The sequence below is a fragment of the Scyliorhinus canicula genome, chromosome 7 (assembly GCF_902713615.1).
Source record: "Scyliorhinus canicula chromosome 7, sScyCan1.1, whole genome shotgun sequence".
In the NCBI taxonomy this organism is placed as follows: Eukaryota; Metazoa; Chordata; class Chondrichthyes; order Carcharhiniformes; family Scyliorhinidae; genus Scyliorhinus; species Scyliorhinus canicula.
The window spans coordinates 57,165,987-57,180,622 of record NC_052152.1 but is presented as its reverse complement, the minus strand read 5'-3'; the positions used below and the strand labels follow the sequence as shown (position 1 = coordinate 57,180,622).

At 48.9% G+C, this 14,636-nt stretch overlaps 1 protein-coding gene across 1 annotated transcript in view; it reads left to right on the top strand.

The window, feature by feature from the left end:
- The window catches only part of kdm6a (lysine (K)-specific demethylase 6A), a 334,942-nt gene that overhangs the window by 3,194 nt on the left and 317,112 nt on the right, over nt 1-14,636 (top strand). The window lies entirely within an intron of this gene.

The following is a 14,636-nucleotide window of genomic DNA, read 5'->3' as shown; positions in this document are numbered from 1 at the left end:
CCCAGCGAGAGTGAAAGAATGGCAATACATTTCCAAATCAAGGTGGTGAGTAACTTGGAGGGGAACCTCCAGGTGGTGGGATTCCCAGGTAGCTGCTGCTCTTGCCCTAGATGGTAGTGATCGTGGGTTTGAATTTAGCAAACCTGATTAATCGTAAATGAAATATTTATTTTGATTGAAAGGAACCTTGGTGAGTTATTGCAGTGCATCTTGTAGATGGTACACACGGCTGCCACTGTTCGTTGGTGGTGGAGGGAAGGAGAAGCAATCATGCGGACTGATTTGTCCTGGATGGTGTCGAGCTGCTTGAGTGTTGTTGGAGCTGCACACATCCAGGCTAGGAATAGTTCCAAGTCAGGATGGTGTGTGGCTTAAAGGGGAACTTTGAGGGGTGGTATTCCCATACATTTGATGTCCTTGTTCTTCTCAGTGGCAGAGATCATTGGTTGAGAAGTTGCTTTCGAAGAAGTGCTGCAGTGTTAAAGGTGCCACCTTTCAAATGAGGCATTAAATGGACAGAAATGTGCTGTTCATATTTCCTTTTCAGGTTGGCATAAAAGATTCTATGGCACTGTTTGAAAAAAAGAAGAAAAGTTTTCCTTCTGTTCAGGTCAACATTTACCCTTAAACTCTTACCATAAAATTCAGAAGATCTGGTATTTTATTTCATTGCTGTTTGTGAGAGTTTGCTGTGTGCAAATTGCCGAAGATGTTTCCTACATTACAACAGTGTAAAAGCACTTAATTGGTTGTAAAGTGCTTCAGGACACCCTGAGGTCAAGAAAAATCCCATATAAACACATTTCTTTCCATTTAGATTTTGACAAAATTAGTGAAATCTAGCCTAGCTTTGGATTGCCACATCTTTTATGCATTCTGTTAAATGTTAAACCCATTTAGTCTGTATTCAACACAGTACTGCAGCAATTTGGAGCAGCAACAAATCACCGCAATGGAGGTTACGATTTTTCTCACCAATCTCTTGTGGGGATGTTCCTAAGCAAAAGAGTTGGATTGAGATTGAAAATCAGGATAGCCAAGCCTTGGCTACTCTTATTTCTAAAGTGTCCTCAGCAAAGGTTTTGGAGTAAGTCTCATATTATCATAGATAATAGCACTCAGCTAAAAAAATTAGACCAGAATGAGAACCTTATGCATCCTCAAAAGGGGCAGCACGGTGGCAGTGGGCTAGCCCTGCAGCCTCACGGCGCTGAGGTCCCAGTTTTGATCCAGGATCTGGGTCACTGTCCGTGTGGAGTTTGCACATTCTCCCCGTGTTTGCATGGGTTTCGCCCCCACAACCCAAAAATGTGGAGGATAGGCACACTAAATTGCCCCTTAATTGGAAAAAATAAATTGGGTACTCTAAATTTATTTTTAAAAAATGTATCCTCAAAAGCATTATATAATGATAATAGAGGCATTTTGTCAGTTGAGTGCACTCATTTGGCTTGGAATTTACATAGACACTTATATTCCTAGGATGTTGTGATTCTCTCATCATCCATTGTGCAAAATAACCTTCACAGTGGATTTAGACAGTGGGTAGCATTGTTGCTTCATAGCGCCAGGGTCCCAGGTTCGATTCCCACCTGGGTCACTGTGTATGGAGTCTGCACGTTCTCCCTGTGCATGCGTGGGTTTCCTCCAGGTGCTCCAGTTCCTCCCACAAGTCCCAACTGAGGGTGTTGCCTCAGGATGAATGTGGATCATTGCTTTGATATCCTGTATCTTGCCCAGTATATTCTGAGATACTTATTGGTATTTCCTTATGTTCCATGGAAAATGCCTTCATTGATGCTGAAAATGTCAAACCATTTCAATTTGATTTGACGAAGCCAGTCTCAGCCTATAAAACTGGGTTCTTGGCCCTTTACCACGATGATGGATAACTGGGCTGACTGATGGCATGTTATTGTTGCTGTTGTTGTTCCCAATATCCTGAAAGCTTCTCCAGTGTACATGGTCAGTCTGACCGTTTACATTTTAATTTCAAGGCTGGACCCCACCTTGCAAATATCGATACGTCTGCTCTCCTATGACAATGGCAGAAGTTCCTGTATCCACTTACATACTTAGTGGTTGACCATTCGCCATTAACACTATTACGATTGAGGCTGACTTGTTTAATGTTGTTCAATCTGTACATTTCAGACTCTTTGGAGTCATTCTCTAAACTATGCACTGGAGTTGGAGTTTATTTTTGTTTATCCCTAGTAGGCTTTGTTTGGCTCTGCTTTTAATCCTGCTGTGTCCTCTTCTGCTCCAAGCAAAACACGTTGCATCTTTAAATTTAAATCTTTCTTGGGGGGTGCATTCTCCTGCATTGGGTGCATTCGACTCAGCTCCCGTTCTGGTGACCTGATTTTCTACAACTCTGCTTATTACTCTTCTGCTCACAGTTTTCTGTCCCCTCATCCTTGGCGCCATGACTACCAGCAGTTTCCCGCCAAAGTTGGTTCACCTCGCCTGCCTGCACTCTTTGCAATTGTAATGTACCTCCTTGAGTGCTTTCTGTAGCCGGAGCAATTTCCAATGCTCCAGCCAAGTTAATTTGTCTCTGCTATTTTTGTTTTGTTGTATATTGAGGTTATCCACACTGCAAGCTCATCTATCTCTCAACATATCATTGAGTATTGACCTGAATTTACACTGCTCAGCCAACTGCCTAAACCGTGCCATGAACGCTGCAATCGTCTCCCTTGGGTTTCTCATTGTCAAATTAAATTTATATAGCTGCATAATCACTGATGGTTTTGGATTTAAGTGTTCCTTGACTAATGCAACAAGCTGCTCGAACGTTTTTCGGGGGCCTCTAGAGATGTTAGATTTTAAATAATATTGTAAGTCTGAGCACCACAGGATGTTGCTCATTATCTTGGACCCACTGTTCTATTTCAGGGTTAAATTGTTTGAATTTCCCAATCAATGGCATTTTAGCACTTACACGTTGTTGCAGAAATGTTATCTAAAGATGTTCAATGCGAGGACTGCCCTCCCGATTTGTAGCAGACGACAGAAAATGCTCTGATTTACCTCTTTGCCAGTTGTAATAGCTGTAAAGTGAAGACGACCAGCTTGGCAGATAAACTAACAAGGTGTTTATTGGGGGAAACTATATACGGGACAGAGATAAGAATGCTTCTGAACTCCACAACTCCCAGACTCAAACTGCCTCTCTCAATTGACCTGATGGGTCATGTGACCCACATTAACTCTTCCCCCCCAACAAAAGGCACATCACCACAATTTCCATCAAAGCTTTTGTTTTTTGTTAGTGCACAAAAAGGGCACCATATCATAGAAAAGCTCCAATACAGGAGGCCATTGAGCCCATCGAGTCTGCACCAACCCGCCAAAGGAGCATCCCACCAGGCCCACACCCCCGCCCTATTGCCATAACCTGTTTTTTTAGACACTAAGGGGCAGTTTAGCTTGGCCAATCCACCTAATCTTTGGACTGTGGGAGGAAACCTAGGCACCCTGAAGAAACCCACACAGATACGTGGAGAACTTACAAACTCCACACAGTCACCCAAGGTCAAAATTGAGCCTGGGTTCCAGGTGCTGTGAGGCAGCAGTGTTAATCACTGTGCCACCGTGCCATTCCTCAATTGGCAACCTTCTGGCTGGAGCAAAAAGAGGCAAGGTAGGACTTCTGGAATACATGTAAATGTCTTAAATCATGACCGTTTGAATGTTGAATGTGGGGTAAGTCTTAATATGTATACTAGGATTTTTAAATTTGTGATAAATTTACGAAAGCAAGCATATGTTTTCGTACTATTCCAGAGGCACAGTAAATGGCCCATTATTGCCTCTTTTTATATTTAATCTTTTCCCCCTCAATACTGCTTAATCCTGTCCCTCCAATCAACACTAAAACTGCAAGCTAATGTAGTAAATGCCCAAGGAATTTAATAGGAGCATTGTCAGATAGAATTTGACACATTCACTTTGAAAACTCCTGTTATTTTTGGATTATTCTAGGCCAGCATTGCTCCTGGCTTTGCTGGGCCTGAGCCATTTCTTCACTACTGCTGTGATGTGATGTGTCAAAGCTCATTTCCACTCTCTAACTCAAGTATGGCACTGGCCTGTTACGAGTCCATTTTCAGTGGGCATTGCTACTTACGCCCATCCATTCTCTTTTATCCACCTAACTCAGTCTAATTGTCTGATGATCAGACTGCCAGTTCCTAATTGTTAGTTTACTGTTGAGTAATGCTTACCAATTAGAAGGAACATATATAAAAGAGCTTGTCCAATACCTTATGCTTTACACAAAAAAGTAGAAGCTGAGCTCAAACTGCTGGAGGACTTAAGAATAATTAAGCCCGTGCAGTTTTCTGATTGGGCTGTCCCAATTGTACCTATGGTTAAGTCGGATGGGACTGCCAGAATCTGGCAGATGACAACCAATCAAGCTGCCAAATTGGATCGGTACCCAATACCTAGAATTGAAGACCAATATGCCAAATTAGCTGGGGATTTCACTTGTATGAAACTTGACATGAGTCATGCCTACCAGCAGTTGGGGTTGGACGAGGCATTGAGGGAAGTCATGCCAATTAACACCCACAAAAGCTTATTTCAAATTACCCAGCTGTCATTCAAAATGTCTTCAGCGTTTACGATATTCCAATGTACAATAGAAAGCCTGTTTCAGGATTTAATAATAATAATAATCTTTATTAGTGTCACAAGTAGGCGTACATTAACACTGCAATGAAGTTACTGTGAAAATCCCCTAGTCGAAACACTCCGGCGCCTGTTCGGGTACACTGAGGAAGAATTCAGAATGTCCAATTCATCGAAAAAGGTCTTTCGGGACTTGTGGCAGGAAACCGGAGCACCTGGAGGAAACCCAAACAGACACGGGGAGAACGTGCAAGCTCCGCAGATACAGTGACCAAATATTGCAAATGCAGATGCATTGAGTTGTCTTCCTTTGCCACCGCCACCAGTGCCAAAGTAAATCATCCTCGCCTTCAACTTCTTGGACACGCTATCTGTATTGGCACAACAAGCAAAAGGACGCAAAGAGACCTTTTATTATATTTTTTAAAAAAGCTAAATTTAAGAGTACCCAATTCTTTTTTTCAATTGAGGGCAATTCAGCGTGGCCAATTCACCAACCCTGCACATCTTTTTGGATTGTGGTGATGAGACCCACACAGATATGGGGAGAATATGCAAACTCTAGAGTGATCCGGGGCCAGGATCAATCGTGCTAACCACTGCACCACCGTGTTGCCCCTGACCTATTATATAAGGGCAAATGTATGATTCTTCACGGTTGGCATTACAACAAGTCCAAGCAATTTTGACCATTTCATCTCGGAAAAGAATTTAAGTTACAACTTAGACCTGCTTGTTTCCTATTCACATACAAAACACTACTGTCATTTCAGATGAAACTACATCAACTGCTAAAGAATTACAACACTCTAAATGAATTAGAAGATCTCGAGATAGACTACTTATTGGGAGACTGTGTTAAGGTTCCCCCCCTTTTGCTGTGTAATATTGTAAACAGTTTATTGTAAAAAATTAAGAAATTGAAGAGGAGGAATGTGGTGAGATGCCCCTTTTGTTTTGGGGGTGGGGAGGAGTTATCAGGTGTCACATGACCCATTAGGCCAATTGCAGAGGCGATAGTTTGACAGTTGGAGTCTGGGAGTCATGGAGTTTGGAAGTATTCTTATCTCCGTCCTGTAATTTGTTGTTTCCTCCAATAAACCCGTTAGTTTATCTGTCGAGTGAGTGGTCACACTTGCTTTGCAACTATTACAGCAAGTTAGTTTAATCAAATTAAGATGACATTTCCAAGGACGATGACGCACTCCAGTTCCTGATGCTACTAGTTGTCGAAGACCTCAAGCATGTTGGCGGACACTGTTCCCTAGTCAGGGACATGCAGGTGAGACATTGCCGTGGAAGAGTGTCAAACAAGGTAATTGACCCACTCAAATGCCCACTGCCTGGAACTGCTGATGGTTCAGTAGCTAGCCACTGAGGCATTCCAAGCCATCTGAATGTTACCAAAGTCAAAGACTTGCATAAACAGAGCTTTGAACACTCAGGTCAGCACATTACAGCGATGAAGTAATTATGTTCTGACGGTCATCAACCTCATATGTTAACTATTTCCCACCCTAGATGTGGCCTGACCTGCTGAGTATTTCCAGGATTTTGTTTATAATTTTGAAATGTAGTCATTGTTGTGTACAGGATATAGATAGGCTGCAACATTAGGTGGAGAAAGGGCAGATGGAATTTAACCTGGACAAATGTAAGGTGATACATTTTAGGACATCCAATTCAGGTGGGAGCTATAAAATAAATGGCTGAACCATCAGGCGCATAGACACAGACATGGGCGTGCAGGTCCACAGTTCCTTAAAAGTGACAGCACATATAGAAATGGTGGTAAAGAAAGCATATGGCATGTTTGCCTTCATCGGATGGGGTAGAGTATAAAAGCTCGCAAATTATGTTAGTTATATAGAATGTTGGTTCAGGACTTCCAGTTGCGGCTATGCGGAGCTAAGCTGCACGTTCGGCAGCTCCCGCTTTAATAGGACTTGTGGGCTCTTTTAAGGGCCCCAAACAGCGCTGATTCGACGATTCCCGGTGGATAAAGGGGTCTGGAGCAAAACCCCCCGGGATTTATGGTGCGGACTCGGAGTGGGGCGAGGAGAAAAACGGCAGCAGCTCCCCTGGAGAAGCAGGGGAAGGTGGACAAAATGGCGGCCGGTGGAGCCCCTGAGGAGTGGAGGCAGTGGGCTGAGGAGCAGCAGGCGGCCCTTCTGTGCTATTTTACGCAGCTGAAAGGGGAGTTGTTACCCTGAAGGTAACGACTAGTAAGCTGCTGGAGACCCAGACAACCCAGGGTGCAGCGATACTTCCGAGTTGCAGCAGCAGGCCTCTGAGCGCGAGGATGAGGTTTCGGCCCTCGTGGGGAAGGTGGAGATACACGAGTCGCTTCACAAAAAGTGGCAAGATCGGTTCGAGGAGATGGAGTTTCGAACACGGAGGAAGAACTTGCGGATCCTGGGCCTCGAGGAGGGGCTGGAGGGGTCGGACCTGCCGGCCTATGTGGCCGTGATGCTGAACTCGCTGGTGGGGGCAGGATCCTTCCATCTACCCCTGGAGCTGGAGGGGGCCCACAGAGTACTGGCCAGGCGGTCTAAGGCAAATGAACCCCTGCGGCGGTGCTGGTGCGGTTCCATCGGTATAGTGACCGGGAGTGTGTTCTGCGATGGGCCAAGAAGGTGAGGAGTAGCAAGTGGGAGAATTCGGTAGTGCGTATCTACCAGGACTGGAGTGCGGAGGTGGCTAAGCGGAGAGCCGGGTTCAACCGGACGAAGGCGGTGCTCCACAGAAAGCAGGTGAAGTTTGGCATGTTGCCGCCTGCGCGCCTGTGGGTCACCTACAAGGACCGGCATTACTATTTTGAGTCCCCGGAGGAGGCGTGGGCCTGTGTGCAGGCTGAAAAGTTGGACTCGAACTAGAGATTGGGGGCTGGGGGAGTTTTGTATTTCTGTATCACTGTTTATGCTGTTGCTGGTTATTCTGTTTGTTTCTGTTTTTTCTCTCGCTTTCGGATGATGTTGGTTATGGTTGTGTGTTTTAAGGGGGGTATTGGGGTTTGTGGTTGATGTGTTTTTTTTTTGTACGGAGTTGGTGGATGGGTTGGGACTGCTGTTTGGGAGCTGCGTTGCGGGGGTGGGGTGGGGTGGGACAGTGTGAAAGCGCGGGCTTTTCTCTGGTTTCGAGGGGGTGGAGCTGGTGGCAAGGGGCGTGGCTATCAGATCCGTTTTCCCACGCTTAAGCGGTGCCAAGAAGCTGATGCAGGGGAGGAGGGGTGACCTCACATCGGGAGGTGTCGGAGTTAGGGCGGGGGCTGCCGGGGTCAGCAGAAGTCAGCTGGCTCACGGGAGTACTATGGAGGGAGCGTCGCGGCTAGGAGGGGTCCTAGCCTGGGAGGGGGGGGGGGGGGGGGGGGGGAGAAGATACCGGGTTGCTGCTGGATTGGCCAGGGAGGAGTTGGTGTGGGTCGGGGGGGGGGGTCAGGGTGAGGTTCTATCGCCGTGGGAAACGGGCCGAAGGGGTGCTGGCCAGGGGCGAGCAGTCGATGGGCTATGGCTAGTCGACGGGGGAGGGGGGGGCGGGGTGCCCACTGATCCGGCTGATTACGTGGAACGTGAGGGGGTTGAATGGGCTGGTTAAGCGAGCCCGGGTGTTTTCACATCTGAAGGCGGACGTGGCCATGCTCCAGGAGACCCACCTGAAGGAGGCGGACCAGGTCCGTCTGAGGAAGGGGTGGGTGGGGCAGGTTTTCCATTCAGGGCTCGACTCGAAGAACCGGGGGGTTGCGATCCTGGTGGGGAAGAGGGTGGCGATTGAGGCGTCTGAGGTGGTGGCTGATAGTGGCGGCAGATATGTGATGGTGAGCGGTAAGCTGCAGTGGGAGAGGGTGGTGTTGGTAAATGTGTACGCCCCAAATTTGGATGATGCTGGTTTCATGAGGCGTATGTTGGGCCGCATTCCTGGCCTGGAGGTGGGGGGCTTGATCATGTGGGGGGACTTCAATATGGTGCTGGATCCCCTACTGGATCGTTCTAGTTCAAGGACAGGCAGGAGGCCGGCGGCGGCCAAGGTGTTGAGGGGGTTTATGGACCAGATGGGAGGAGTGGATCCCTGGAGGTTTGGGAGGCCGAGGGCTCGGGAGTACTCTTTTTTTTCTCCCATGTGCACAGGGTTTATTCCCGCATTGATTTCTTTGTTCGGAGTAGGGGACTGGTCCCGAGGGTGGAGGAGGCCGAGTATTCGGCCATTGCGATTTCGGACCATGCTCTGCATTGGGTGGATCTGGAGATGGGGGAGGTGCGGGACCAGCGCCCGCTTTGGCGTCTGGACATGGGGCTGTTGGCTGATGAGGTGGTGTGTAGGAAGGTCCGGGGATGTATCGAGAGGTACCTCGAGGTCAATGATACGGGGGAGGTCCGGGGGGGGATGGTGTGGGAGGCTCTGAAGGCAGTGATTAGGGGGAGCTGATCTCCATCCGCGCCCATAGGGAGAGGGGGGAGAGGAGGGAGAGGGTGAGACTGGTGGGGGAGCTGCTGAGTGTAGATAGAAGGTACGCGGAGGCCCCGGAGGAGAGATTGCTGGGGGAGCGGCGTAGCCTGCAGGCCAAGTTTGATTTATTGACCACCAGGAAGGCGGCGACACAGTGGAGGAAGGCGCAGGGAGCGGTCTATGAGTATGGAGAGAAGGCGAGCAGGATGTTGACGCATCAGCTTCGTAAGCGAGACGCGGCTAGGGAGATTGGTGGAGTGAAGGATAGGGGTGGGAATGTGGTGCGGCAGGGGGCAGAGGTCAATGAGGTCTTTAGGGACTTCAACAGGGAACTGTACCGGTCGGAGCCGCCGGTGGTGGGAGGGGGAATGGAGAGCTTTTTGGACAGGCTGCGATTTCCAAGGGTGCAGGAGGAGCAGGTAGAGGGAATGGGAGCGCCGATCGAGTTGGAGGAGCTAGTCAGAGGGATTGGCCACATGCAGTCGGGGAAGGCGCCGGGACCGGATGGGTTCCCGGTTGAATTTTATAAGAAATATGTGGACCTGTTGGGCCCCCTGTTGGTTAGGACCTTTAACGAGGCATGGGAGGGGGGTGTTTTGTCCCCGACGATGTCTCGGTCGCTGATTTCCCTGATCCTGAAGCGGGATCCCCTTGCAGTGCGGATCATACAGGCCAATTTCACTGCTGAATGTGGACAAGTTGCTGGCGAAGATCTTGGCCACTAGAATAGAGGACTGGGTGCCGGGGGTGGAACATTAAGATCTGACGGGTTTTGTGAAGGGGAGGCAGCTGAACACTAACGTGCGAAGGCTGCTAAATGCGATAATGATGCCGGCAGCAGGAGAGGCGGAGATTGTGGTGGCATTGGATGCGGAGAAGGCCTTTGACAGGGTTGAGTGGGGGTATTTGTGGGAGGTGTTGGAGAGGTTCGGGTTTGGGGTGGGGTTTATTAAATGGGTGAGGTTGCTGTACGAGGCCCCGATGGCGAGTGTAGCGACAAATGGGAGGAGATCCGAGTACTTCAGGCTCCACCGTGGGACGAGGCAGGGGTGCCCCCTGTCCCCCTTGCTTTTTGCGTTGGCAATTGAGCCTCTTGCCATGGCTCTCAGGGAGTCGGGGAGGTGGAGGGGTTTGGTGCGAGGTGGGGAGGAGCACCGAGTGTCGCTGTATGCAGACGACTTGCTGCTGTATGTAGCAGACCCGGTGGGGGGAATGCCGGAGGTGATGGAGATTCTTGCTGAGTTTGGGAGTTTCTCGGGCTATAAATTGAACCTGGGCAAGAGCGAGCTGTTTGTTGTACAACCGGGAGATCAGGAGGAGGGGATTGGTAGACTCCCGCTAAAGAGGGCAGTGAGGAGTTTTAGGTACCTGGGGTTCAGGTGGCTAGGGGGACTCTGCACAAGCTTAATTTTACTAGGTTAGTGGAGCAGATGGAGGAGGAATTTAAAAGGTGGGACATGCTGCCGTTGTCGCTGGCGGGTAGAGTACAGTCCATTAAAATGACGGTGCTCCCGGGGTTTTTGTTTCAGTGCCTCCCCACATTTTCATTCCAAGGGCCTTTTTTAGGAGGGTGAACAGCAGCATTCTGGGATTTGTTTAGGCGCACAGGACTCCGAGGGTAAGGAGGGTCTTTTTGGAGCGGGGCAGGGATAGAGGGGGCTGGCGCTGCCCGACCTCTCTGGGTACTATTGGGCGGCTAACGACTCGATGGTACGTAAGTGGGTAATGTATGGGGAGGGGGAAGCATGGAAACGGATGGAGATGGCGTCCTGTGGAGGCACGAGCTTGAAGGCACTGGTAACGGCGCCGTTGCCGCTCCCTCCAACGAGGTACACTACGAGCCCGGTGGTGGCGGCTACCCTCAAAATTTGGGGGCAGTGGAGGCAACACAGAGGGGAAGTGGGGGACTCGGTGGAGGCCCCACTGCGGGGGAACCACCGGTTTGTCCCAGGGAACATGGATGGCAGGTTCCTGGGGTGGCACAGGGCGGGCATTAGGAAGTTGGGAGACCTGACGGGAGGTTTGCGAGCCTGGGTGAACTGGAGGAGAAGTTTGAGCTCGCCCCGGGGAATATGTTCAGGTACCTTCAGGTCAAGGCGTTTGCTAGGTGGCAGGGGGAGGGGTTCCCTTCGCTGCCCCCGCGGGGGGTAAGGGATAGGGTGCCTGACATCTACCAGGTGATGCAAGAGGTGGAGGAGGTGTCGGTTGAGGAGCTGAAGTCTAAGTGGGAGGTGGAGCTGGGGGAGCAGATTGAGGAGGGGACATGGGCAGACGCCCTGGAGAGGGTGAACTCCTCCTCTTCATGTGCGAGACTTAGCCTTATCCAGTTCAAGGTGCTGCACCGGACCCACATGTCCGGGTCTAGGATAAGTAGGTTCTTTGGGGGCGAAGACAGGTGTGTCAGGTGTTCGGGGAGTCCAGCGAACCATGCCCATATGTTCTGGGCATGCCCGGCACTGGAGGAGTTCTGGAAGGGGGTGGTGAGGACGGTGTCGAGGGTGGTAGGATCCAGGGTCAAGCCAGGCTGGGGACTCGCGATTTTTGGGGTTGGGGTGGAGCCGGGAGTGCAGGAGGCGAAAGAGGCCGATGTTTTGGCCTTTGCGTCCCGAGTAGCCCGGCGGAGGATCTTGCTGCAGTGGAAAGATGAGAGTCCTCCGAACGTGGAGACCTGGATCAATGACATGGCAGGATTCTTTAAGCTGGAGAGGGTCAAATTCGCCCTGAGGGGGTCGGTACAAGGGTTCTTTAGGAGGTGGCAGCCTTTTCTCGACTTTCTGGCTCAACGATAAGGAACTAGGTCAGCAGCAGCAGCGACCCGGGGGGGGGGGGGGGCCTTAAGGGGATAATGTTTAAGTTAATTTGTTTATTGGGTTTGGGGGGGTGGGGGGGGGGGTTTGTTATATGCGTTGTTATGGGTGCCAGGGGGTGTTTATTATTGTTCGGCTGATATATATTTTTCGAAAAAATTCCAATAAAAATTATTTTATAAAAAAAGAATGTTGGTTCAGTCACATTTGGAATATTGCCAAATTCTGGTCACCATTTTACCAGAAGGACGTGGAGGCTTTGGAGAGAGTACAGAAAAGGTTTACCAGGATGTTGTCTGATATGGAGGGTATTAGCTACGAGGAGATTGAATAAACTGGAATTGTTGTCCCTAGAGAGACAGAGGCTGAGGGACGACCTGATAGAAGTTCATAAAATTGAGGGGTATAGGTCAGGTGAACAGTTGGAGGCTCTTTCTCCCCCCACCCCCAAAAGGAGGAAATGATAATTACAAGGCGGCACAAGTTCAAGGCGAGGTGGGAATAGGTTCAGTGGAGATGTACAACGTTTTTTTTTTAAAACAGAGGGTGATGGTGGCCTGGAATGCACTGCCAAATGATAATAGCTTATTGTCACAAGTAGGCTTCAATGAAGTTACTGTGAAAAGCCCCTAGTCACCATATTCCAGCACCTGTTCGGGGTGGCTGGGACGGGAATTGAACCCGAGCTGCTGCCTTGTTCTGCATTACAAGGCAGCTATTTAGCCCAGTGCTAAAACAGTGAACTGGTTGAGGCAGATACGTTAGCAACCTTTAGAACTTATCTGGATAAGACACATGAAGGATATAGGCAGTTGGCCTAGACAGGATGTGATCAGTGCAGGCTTGGAGGGCCAAAGGGCCTGTTCTTGTGCTATACTGTTCTTGGTAACGCAAGGCTATACAACCACCAATATGCATGCAGATCCAAGAAACAGCAGTAAGATTAATTTTACTCGTTAGTGGACAGCAAATTACTGGAGAAACACCACGAGAACCCCCCTACACTTCGTTGAATAATGCCACCATACCTTTCACACAAATTGGAGGGATCAAATGGGGACTGGTAGAACTACTGAAAGACAGAACTTGGTAGTGCACCTCCAACCACAGTACTCCCTCACTATTGAAGTGGGGTAGAGCTCTGTTACAGTCATCCATGTTGATCCAGGGGGTCACTGTCTGTGTGGAGTTAGCACATTCTCCCAGCGTTTTCGTGGGTTTCACCCCCACAACCCAAAGATGTGTAAGGGAGGTGGATTGTCCATGTTAAATTGCCCCTTAATTGGAAAAAATGAATTGTGTACTCCAATTTTCAAAAAAACCATGCAGACCCAGGACTCTGCCCCAAATCATGGTTGAATTTTTGTATTAATAAATCCTGAGAATTTTGAAGGTGCAATATAGATACAAGTCAGTTTTCTCTAATCGGCCTAAACAGAGGCTATCCAATGACTAGCTGGAAAATGTTTTTGACATTTTGTTTGAAGTCAAGAGAGTTTTGTGATGCTCAATCAATTACAGAATGTGCAGATTCACCTGGAGTGAGATTGTTTAATAGCATCCCAGATTATACCAGTGTCTTTCATGATATATTGAGTGCAAATATACATGACCAAAAATAACTTTTACCCATACAGCACCTTTAACAGTAAAAGTCAAGATGCACTTCTTGGGAAGGAGACATCTCAAGCCATGACGGAGCTGAAAGTTTCACAAAAATAAAGTAACTAGATAGGCTGCAAGACATTAAAACTGCATTAATTCCAAACACGTCAATACAAGTACCACGGCAAAAAGTAATTGATGCTCGACAAAACCGATGTCCACACTAATCAGGGTGAATAAAAAACAAACCATCATTCTGAAAGGCACATGACGGATAGAATAAGTGTAGAATTTGTTCAGGGCAACTCGAGGCACTGAAGTCAATCATGGGGAGCAGCAAAACTAATGGACGGCAAAACAAAATCCATCCCCCCCCCCACCCAAGAAACAGGCGCAAACATCTTAGAAATACAATTGAAAATATACATTTTCCATCGCCTGAATATTAAACCTTTTGCAGATCTTACTTCCAGGGAACACAGGTTAACTGAAATCATGCTGGAACATTCCCGACTGTCGGACGCGCGCTCCGGGTTAGACGGGGGTGGGGTGGGAAGACTCAAATTTCACAAGGCGACTCCCTGTTTGTCGGATCTCATTTTGTGGCGCGCCACCCCACCCGTTTAATCTGAACAGTTGGAAAAACGAACAAAATCAATTTATTAAGTCACCAAACTGCGACAGCGAATTACTTTGTAAAGTATGGGGGACGTAACCACATCGCTTTTGTTGGTAGGCAATGTTTCTCCCCCCGCCCCTCTCTTCTGAAAAAAATCCCCACCGCCGAAACATTACCGCTGCTACCACTAACTGTCCGACTGAAGGAAGCAGCAAACACACCTAACAGTTCCCACACACCGTGCCCCGCTCCCTCTGTGCCACCCACCAGGCCCCAATCCCTTCATCAATCCCACAACCAAACAACCATGGAACAAAACTAAAGTTCTGCGTAGCGAACATTCCTTTTATATCCCGACGAACCCTAACCTTGCTGACGTGGGAGGTGGTCTCGGTGATTGGCAGCCGCGCAGCCCAATGGGACGCCGGCTGACCCCGGTGCTCCTCCCAAAGGCGGCCAAGCGCTGGGCAGGGGGGCCAATGGGAGCGGGCGGAGGCCGGAAGGGGCGGTTCCTCGTGCCA